The 8950-nt window shown below is 45.7% G+C and overlaps 1 pseudogene; it reads left to right on the top strand.

Moving 5' to 3' along the window:
* Nucleotides 1-572: 572 nt before the first annotated feature.
* Nucleotides 573-1572, top strand: LOC123490953 (annotated as a pseudogene).
* The last annotated feature ends 7378 nt before the right edge of the window (nt 1573-8950 follow it).

Here is an 8950-nt window from a genome sequence, read left to right as displayed (position 1 = left end):
TTGTGTGTGTCTATCCCAGTTTTAACTCAGCAGCAGTATCAGATTACAATGAAAGCCCTGTCCTTCTCTATTGTAGCCTGCCTGGACAGCTATAGTGTAACTATTCAACCAGCTATCTCTTCCACTCACCATGTTATTTGTTGACATGTAATACACTGTGTATCATAGCATAGAATAGATAGCAACCTTTACCGACCCGACCGAAATGTCAGTTGTTCAGCTTCTTGGCTTTATAAAATCAGACAGAACTAATACAACTCATTAACACTTCACTGTGTGAGATCCTAGATGAGATCCGCTGTTGTTGTTTTTAAATAACAATAACATAGCTTCTTCTTCTCTCTTCAGGTTTCGAGAAAGATCTGCTGAACATTTCAAGCCAATTCTACTAGCCTGTTGCTGTAAGCTTAGACTACACTCCTCCTAAGGTCTAATGACTGACAGATATCCTCCCAAATGTTTATCTATCATTCTGAAAACAAACTGAATGCCAGCACAACACTTGCTGCTCTCAAGAGTGATCTTTAGTATCCTGATCTTTACAGTAGTCATCCAACAACTTTTCCACCATAATGTTCTGGGTCAGGTTCTTGGTTCTGGCCCTCCTGTCTCTGGCTGGTGTGACCCAGACCTCCTCTAGCCCGACCCAGGCCTCTGAGCCCCCTAACCCCACTGAGGAGCAGCCTCCCCTGAATACGGGAAGCCTCTCATTCCCTTGGAGCCGCCTCCGTCTTCCGGGGTACATTGTTCCGCTCCACTACCACCCCCTGCTCCACCCTAACCTCACCATTCTCAGGTACAGCGGTACCGTCAGGATAGAGTTCCAGGTTCAGAACAATACCAACTGGGTGGTGCTGCACAGCAAGGGGCTTCGTATCACTATGGCAACCGTGCTGGATTAGAACCTGGCTCACCTGTCAGACCAGGTAAGCTACTCCCTCAGCACTAAACTATCATGCCCAGTTTCTGCCTTCTCTGACATGTCCGTCTAATTACTACCGCGTGTGTTCCTGTTTGTGTGTGTCCTCAGGTTCTCCCCCTGTTTCTCCACAACCCTACCCATGAGCAGGTTGCCATATTCTCACCCAGAGTGCTCAGCGGTGGGCAGAAGTACTTCCTGTTTCTGGAGTTTGGGGCGGATCTAGGAGAGGGCTTCTATGGCTTCTACAGAGGCACCTACAGAACCAGCACCGGAGAGACACGGTACGGAATGTGTGTGTTTGTGTGCATGTGTGTGTGTGTATGTGTGTGACGTATACTCTATGTATACGGGCTATGTGTAGGTTATGTAGGGGAGAAAGGCTGACACTCCTCATCCAAACGCAGAAACTACTGGTATGAGGAGAGACATCACATGAAACTCCTTGTATTTTCTCTCTCTCTCCCGCCATTCCACCATCCCCCCTATCTCTCCCCTACCTCTATCTCTCCAGGACCCTGGCCTCCACTCATTTTGAGCCCACCAGTGCTCGGATGGCGTTTCCCTGTTTTGATGAGCCTAGCTTCAAGGCTAACTACTCTATCAGTATCAAGAGGAGCCCAGCACACACCGCCCTGTCCAACATGCCTGTAGTGAGTAAACGCACACACACACACACACACCATGGTGGAGATGTGAGACAACATGGTGGCAGGTAGATCATATTATGTGAGTGTACAGTGCCTTCAGAAAATATTCACACCCCTTGACTTTTCCAACATTTAGTTGTGTTACAGCCTGAATTTAAATTGATTAAAGAGAGATTTTATTCACTGGCCTACACACAATACCCCATAATGTCAAAGTGGAATTACGTTTTTTTTTTCAAAATTATTACAAATGTATTAAAAATGAAAAGCTGAAATGTCTTCAGTCAATAAGTATTCAACCCCTTTTTTAAGGCAAGCCTAAATAAGTTCAGGTGTAAAAATGTGCTTAACAAGTCATATAATAATTTGCATGGACTCTGTGTTCAATAATACTGTTTAATATGATTTTCTAATGGCTACCTCATCTATAATTATCTGTAAGGTCCCTCAGTCGAGCAGTGAATTTCAAACACAGATTCAATCACAAAGACCAGGAAGGTTTTCCAATGCCTCGCGAAGAAGGGCACCTATTTATATATGAGTAAAAAAAAAAGCAGACATTGAATATCCATTTGAGCATGGTGAAGTTAGTCATTACACTTTGGATGGTGTATCAATACACACAGTCACTACAAAGATACAGGTGTTCTTCCTAACTCAGTTCCCGGAGAGGAAGGAAACCACTCAGGGATTTCACCATGAGGCCAATGGTGACTTTAAAACAGTTAAAGAGTTTAATGGCTGTGATATAAGAAACACTGAGGATGGATCAACAACATTGTAGTTACTCCACAATACTAACCTAATTGACAGAGTGAAAAGAAGGAAGTCTGTTGTGATGTCACGAGAGGCTGTGTCCTGGAGGGACGTTACATCCCCCTGAGGTGGCTACAAACCCAGACAGCTATGGCTCCATCTGCTGGTATGGTCGGGAACTCCACCCCTCTATGGCCAATCTTCCCACGCAGCTGAAACAAATGAGGAGCTGATGAGCTGAAGGTTGGGAAAGGGAAGAGACACAGTCTCCAACCTGGGCTCTCTGGAGGACAAGAGTGCTGCACGTCCACTTCCATGAGGAATATAAGGATTTGGAGATACTTACCTTTGGGAAATACTCACCTTTGGATATATGCACCTGTGGAAATACGTGAGAGACATTTGGAAGGACTTTTTGCTGGGTTGGCCACTAGCTGCAACGTGGACTACAGTAAGGCTGGGGAAAAGTTATCTGAGCGAGTGAGAATTATGACTTTGGATGTGGAAGAGACATCCCTGAACTGTTAACCCTTAAAGAGCCACAAGAGAACAGAATTTTGTTATATTTTCGTTAATTTCCCAAGACCTATAATAAAATCCTTGTTTTGTTTGAACCTTGTCTCCTTGCACTACTTGAGCAATCCCGCTGAAAGCTGTGTAGCCTCTCGTGACGTCACACTGTACAGAATAGAAGTAGAAGGATGACTGTTATACTATTCCAGGTATTCCTTAAAGAGGTAGGGTTTCAAGTGTCTCCGGAAGGTGGTCAGTGACTCCGCTGTCCTGGCGTCGTGGGGGAGCTTGTTCCACCATTTGGGTGCCAGAGCAGCAAATAGCTTTGACTGGGCTGATCGGGAACTGTGCTTCCGTAGAGGTAGGGGGGCTAGCAGGCCAGAGGTGGATGAACGTGGTGCCCTCGTTTGGGTGTAGGGTCTGATCAGAGCCTGAAGGTAAGGAGGTGCCGTTCCCATCACAGCTCCGTAGGCAAGCACCATGGTTTTGTAGTAGATGCGAGCTTCAACTGGAAGCCAAGCCAGTGGAGTGTGCAGAGGAGCGGGGTGACATGAGAGAACTTGGGAAGGTTGAACACCAGACGGACTGCAGCGTTCTGGATAAGTTGTAGGGTTTAGAAGGCACAGACAGGAGCCCAGCCAACAGCAAGTTGCAGTAATCCAGACGGAGATGACAAGTGCCTGGAATAGAACCTGTGCCACTTTCTGTGTAAGGTAGGGTCATATTGCAATGTTGTAGAGCATGAACCTGCAGGATCGGGTCACAGCTTTGATGTTAGTGGAGAACGACAGGGTGTTGTCCAGGGTCACACCAAGGTTCTTTGCACTCTGGGAGGAGGGGACACAATGGAGTTGTCAACCGTGATGTCGAGATCATGGAGTGGGCAGTCCTTCCCCGGGGGAGAGCAGCTCCGTCTTGCCGAGTTCAGCTTGAGGTGGTGATCCGACAGCCCACACTGATATGTCTGCCAGACATACAGAGATGCGATTCGCCACCTGGTTATCAGAAGGGGGAAAGGAGAAATTAATTGTGTGCGTAGCAATGATAGGAAGACCATGTGAGGATATACAGAGCCAGGTGACTTGGTGTATAGAGAGAACAGGAGAGGCCTGAGAACTGAGCCCCGTGGGGACACCAGTGGTGAGAGCACGTGGTGCGGAGACAGATTCTCGCCACACCACCTGGTAGGAGCGACTTGTCAGTAGGACGCAATCCAAGAGTGAGCAGCGCCGGAGATGCCCAACTCGGAGAGGGTGGAGAGGAGGATCTGAGTGGTTCACAGTATCAGAGGCAGCATAGGTCTAGAAGGATAAGAGCAGAGAGAAAGAGAGTTAGCTTTAGCAGTGCGGAAAGCCTCCCGTGACACAGAGAAGAGCAGTCTCAAGTTGAATGACCAGTCTTGAAAGCTGACTGGTTTGGACCAAGGGTCTTTCTGAGAGAGATATCAGGAGAGTTGGCTAGAGACGGCTCAAGAGTTTTGGGAGAAAATAAAGAAGGGATACTGGTCTGTAGTTGTTGACATCGGCGGGATGAGTGTAGGTTTTTGAGGAGGGGTGCAACCTCTTGCTCTCTTGAAGACGGAAGGGACATAGTCAGCGGTCAAGGATGAGCGAGGTGAGGTAAGAAGAAGGTCTCCGGAAATGGTCTGGAGAAGAGAAGCGGGAGTAGGATCAAGCGGGCAGGTTGTTGCCGGCGACCGGCTTCACAAGTCGCATAAGATATCATCTGGAGAGAGGGGAGAAAAGAAGTAGCATAGGGTAGGGCAGTGTAAGCAGGACCAGCGGTGTCATTTGACTTAATAAATGAGGATCGGATGTTGTCAACCTTCTTTCAAAATGGTTGATGAAGTCATCCACGAGAGGGAGGGGGAGGAGGAGGGAGGATTCAGCAGGGAGGAGAAGGTGGCAAAGAGCTTCCTAGGGGTTAGAGGCAGAGGCTTGAAATTTAGAGTGGTAGAAAGTGGTTTTGCGCAGAAACAGAGGAAGAAAATGTAGAGAGGAGGGGAGGAAAAGATGACAGGTCCGCAGGGGAGTCTAGATTTCCTCAATTTCCGCTCGGCTGCCCGGAGCCCTGTTCTGTGAGCTCGCAATGACTTGTCAAGCCACGGAGCAGGAGGGGAGGACCGAGCCAGGCCGGAGGATATTTTACATTTCAGTCATTTAGCAGACGCTCTTATCCAGAGCGACTTACAGTTGTTGAGTGCATTTACATTATTTTTATTTATTTATTATACTGCCCCCATGAATCGACCCACAACCCTGGCGTTGCAAGCACCATGCTCTACCAACTGCGCTACACTGGACATAGAGAGTCAAAAGATGCAGAAAGGGAGGAGAGGAGGGTTGAGGATGCAGAATCAGGAGACCGGAGGGAGAAGGATTTAGCAGAGGGAAAGGAGATGATAGGATGGAAGAAGAGAGTAAAGCGGGAGAAAGAGAGCGAAGGTTGCGATGGCACATTACCATCTGAGTAGGGGCAGAGGTGAGTAGTGTTGAAGGAGGCGAGAGAGAAAAAGGATACAAAGTAGTGGTCGGAGACTTGGAGGAGTTGCAGTGAGATTAGTAGAAGAACTGTCGATCCCGATGTCTAGTCGGGTCCTGGTCGTAATCTCCAGTTTCCGAGGGTTGAACGCTCCCGGGGAGCGCTCTGGTTTCCGCACCTGCTTCCCATTAGCAATCTGCACACCTGGGCCTAATCAGCACCTTTCTTAGGCTCTGCCCAACATCCAGTTCCTACCGGATCGTTAGCCTGAACAGTAGGTGTATCTGCGTATCAGTTAGAGTATCTAGCGTGAGTTTTTGTTGTTTTGTACTTTGTTGAGTTTTTGTGTCCTTACCTCCGTTTTTGTTTCACCTGCAGTCACACCGTCCGGAACCTTCACCCCACCTCTGCCTGATGGTCGGCGGCTGCCCAGCCCTCACTGGACCTTGCACTGCACCCCCAACTACTCATCCACGCCGCCCCGCTCTGTCCCTGGAATATTCTGCACCTTTTGTTTGTATCCGAATAAACCCTCACTTTCGTTCAACTCTCCCTTGTCCTGGTCTGCTTTTGGGTTCTGGCTGAGAACTGTGACAAGAACAGCATCTAGTAAAGATGAGGTCAAGCGTATTGCCTGCCCTGTGAGTAGGGAGGACGGTGAGAGAGTGAGAGTCAAAAGAGGAGAAAGGAGTGGAAAGAGGAGGCAGAGAAATGAGTCAAAGGCAGACTGGGAGGTTAAAGTCACCCAGAACTGTGAGGGGTGGCCATCCTCAGGAAAGGAACTTAGTCAAGGCGTCAAGCTCATTGATGAACTCTCCAAGGGAACCTGGATGTCGATAAATGATAAGGATGTTAAGCTTGAATGGGACTAGTGACTGTGACAGCATGGAATTCAAATGAGGAGATAGACAGATAGGTCAGGGGAAAAGAGAGAATATCCACTTGGGAGAGATGAAGATTCCTGTGCTACCCCGCGCTGACCAGATGCTCTCGTATGAACACATGATCAGACGAGGAAAGAGAGCAGTAGGAGTAGCAAGTGTTTTCTGTGGTAATCCATGTTTCCGTCAGCCCAAGAAGTCGAGGGACTGGAGGGTAGCATAGGCTGAGATGAACTCTGCCTTGTTGGCCGCAGAACTGCAGTTCCAGAGGCTGCCGGAGACCTGGAAGTCCACGTGGGTCGTGGCGCGCAGGCACCACCAGATTAGAGTGGCAGCAGCCACGGCGTGTGTCGAAAGCGTTTGTATAGCCTGTGCAGAGAGAGAGAGCGAGGGATAGACAGACACATAGTTACGGCTACAAAAAGGCTACAATAATGCAAAAGAGATTGCAATAAAATTAACTAAACATCTGAGAGAGCGGCCTCCCTCACTTTCCTTTCACTAAACACTCAAATATAACTCTCCCAACTTCCACTTTAAAATCAGCCGAAAGTCATGGCAAATTAAAAATGTTTCTAGCAATATCAACAACCAATTTGACAGAGCTTGAAGAATTAAAAATAATAATAGGCAAATGTTGTACACCAGGTGTGCGAAAGATCTTAATTACCCAAAAACTCACAGCTGTAATCACTTCCAGTATCTTTTTTGTATCTTTCAGTGTTTCTATCCCACTTAGCATTTTCCTATTTTGTTCCTTACAACCTGAATTAAAATTATTGGGGTTTTATCATTTATTACCAACATGCCTACCACTTTAAATACAAAATATTTACTGTGAAACAAACAAAAATAAACTAAAAAACTGAAACCTTGAGCGTGCATATCTATTCACCCCCAAAGTCAATCTTACCCTTTCAGCAATTACAGCTGCATGAGTACTGGGTATGTCTCAATAAGCTGGCACATCTAGCCACTGGATTTTTGCCCATTCTTCAAGCAAAACTGCTCCAGCTCCCTTCAAGTTGGATGGGTTCCACTGGTGTACAATCTTTAAGTCATACCACAATTCTCATTGATTGAGGTCTCGGCTTCTGACCGCCATTTCAAACATTTAAATTTTCCCTTAAACCCTCAAGTGTTACTTTAGCAGTATGCTTGGGTCATTGTCCTGCTGAAGTAACCTCTGTCCCAGTCTCAAATCTCTGGAAGACAGAAGCAGTTTCCCTCAAAATTTCCCCTTATTTATCCCATCCATCATTCCTTAAATTCTACCCCTGCCCATAAAAACATCCCCACAGCATGATGCTGCCACCACCATGCTTCACTGTGGGGATGTTTCTCGGGGTGATGAGGTGTTGGTTTTCGCCAATTAGCGTTTCTCCTTGATGGGCAAAAGCTCAATTTTATTCTCATCTGACCCAGTACCTTCTTCCATATGTTTGGGGAGTTTCCCAAATGTTTAATACCAACCTGTTTTTATTTTTTCTGTAAGCAATGGCTTTTTTCTGTCCACTCTTCCTAAATCAGCTCTGTGGTGTGCGGCTTAAAGTGTCCTATACTTATCTCTTGCTTTCACTACTTCAGGGTTATCTTTGGTCTCTTTGTTCCTCTCTTTCCCTCCTTGCCGGTCGGTTTTTGTGCGGCCCTCTCTTGTCAGTTTGTTGTGTCCCATACTTTTCATTTTTTAAATAATGGATTCAATGGTGCTCTGTGATGTTCAAAGTTTCAGATATTTTTTTATAACCCAACCCTGATCTATACTACTCCACAACTTTGTCCCTGACCTATTTGGAGGCTCCTTAGTCTTAATGTCCCTCTTGCTTGGTGGTCCCCTTTAGTGGTGTTTAATCTGGCCTCAGAACAGTTATATATACTAGATCATGTACGATTCACACAGGTGACTTTATTCAACTAATTATGCTGACTTCTGAAGGTAATTGGTTGCTGACCAGTCTTATTTAGGCTTCAAACAAGGGGTTAATACATTCCCACCCTTTTCCATTATTTGAATTTTTTAAAACAAGTTATTTTGTTCATTTCACTTCACCAATTTGACTATTTTGTGTATGTCCATTACACATAATCCAATAAATCTTTAATTACTTTTAATGCAACAAAATAGAAAGATATATTTTACAAGGCACTGTATTAAATTAATATTTCTGTATTTCATTTTCATCATTCTATTATCTCTTTTCCACTTTATGGGGTATTGTGTGTACTAAAAAATCTAATAATCCATTTTTAATTCACCTGTAACACAACATTTTTTTAATAAGTTAAGGGTTATAATACTTTCTGAGGGGGCAGTGTGTGTGTCTGTGCATGTGTGTGTGTTTTCCCTCTGAGCAGACGTGGTCCTGGATATACTATAACTTTTGCTGTGAGTGTGAGGATTCCTATCTGTGCCTTCATGTTTTACTTATCTGTCAGGCAACAGCTGCCTCAGGGGTCAAGGTAGGTCTGACTGGGGGCAGGGATATATACGGGTATGTTATGCATTATGTATGTCATTGTGTGTGTGTGTGTGTGTGTATGTGTGTGATTTCAGAACATCACTGTAATAATGTTTCAGGTTTCTGTCTATGCTGCTCCTGAGAAATGCAGCAGACTCATTATGCTCTGAAGGCTGCAGTCAAGCTACGAGTTCTCACGAGAAATACTTCAACATCAACTACCCACTACCTAAAGCAAGGTAACTAAATATATAAATATCAACTACCCCTATCCAAACAAGGTAACTAAAT

The sequence above is a fragment of the Coregonus clupeaformis genome, unplaced genomic scaffold (genome assembly GCF_020615455.1).
Source record: "Coregonus clupeaformis isolate EN_2021a unplaced genomic scaffold, ASM2061545v1 scaf5832, whole genome shotgun sequence".
Classification (NCBI taxonomy): Eukaryota; Metazoa; Chordata; class Actinopteri; order Salmoniformes; family Salmonidae; genus Coregonus; species Coregonus clupeaformis.
This window is presented reverse-complemented; position numbering and strand designations above follow the sequence as displayed.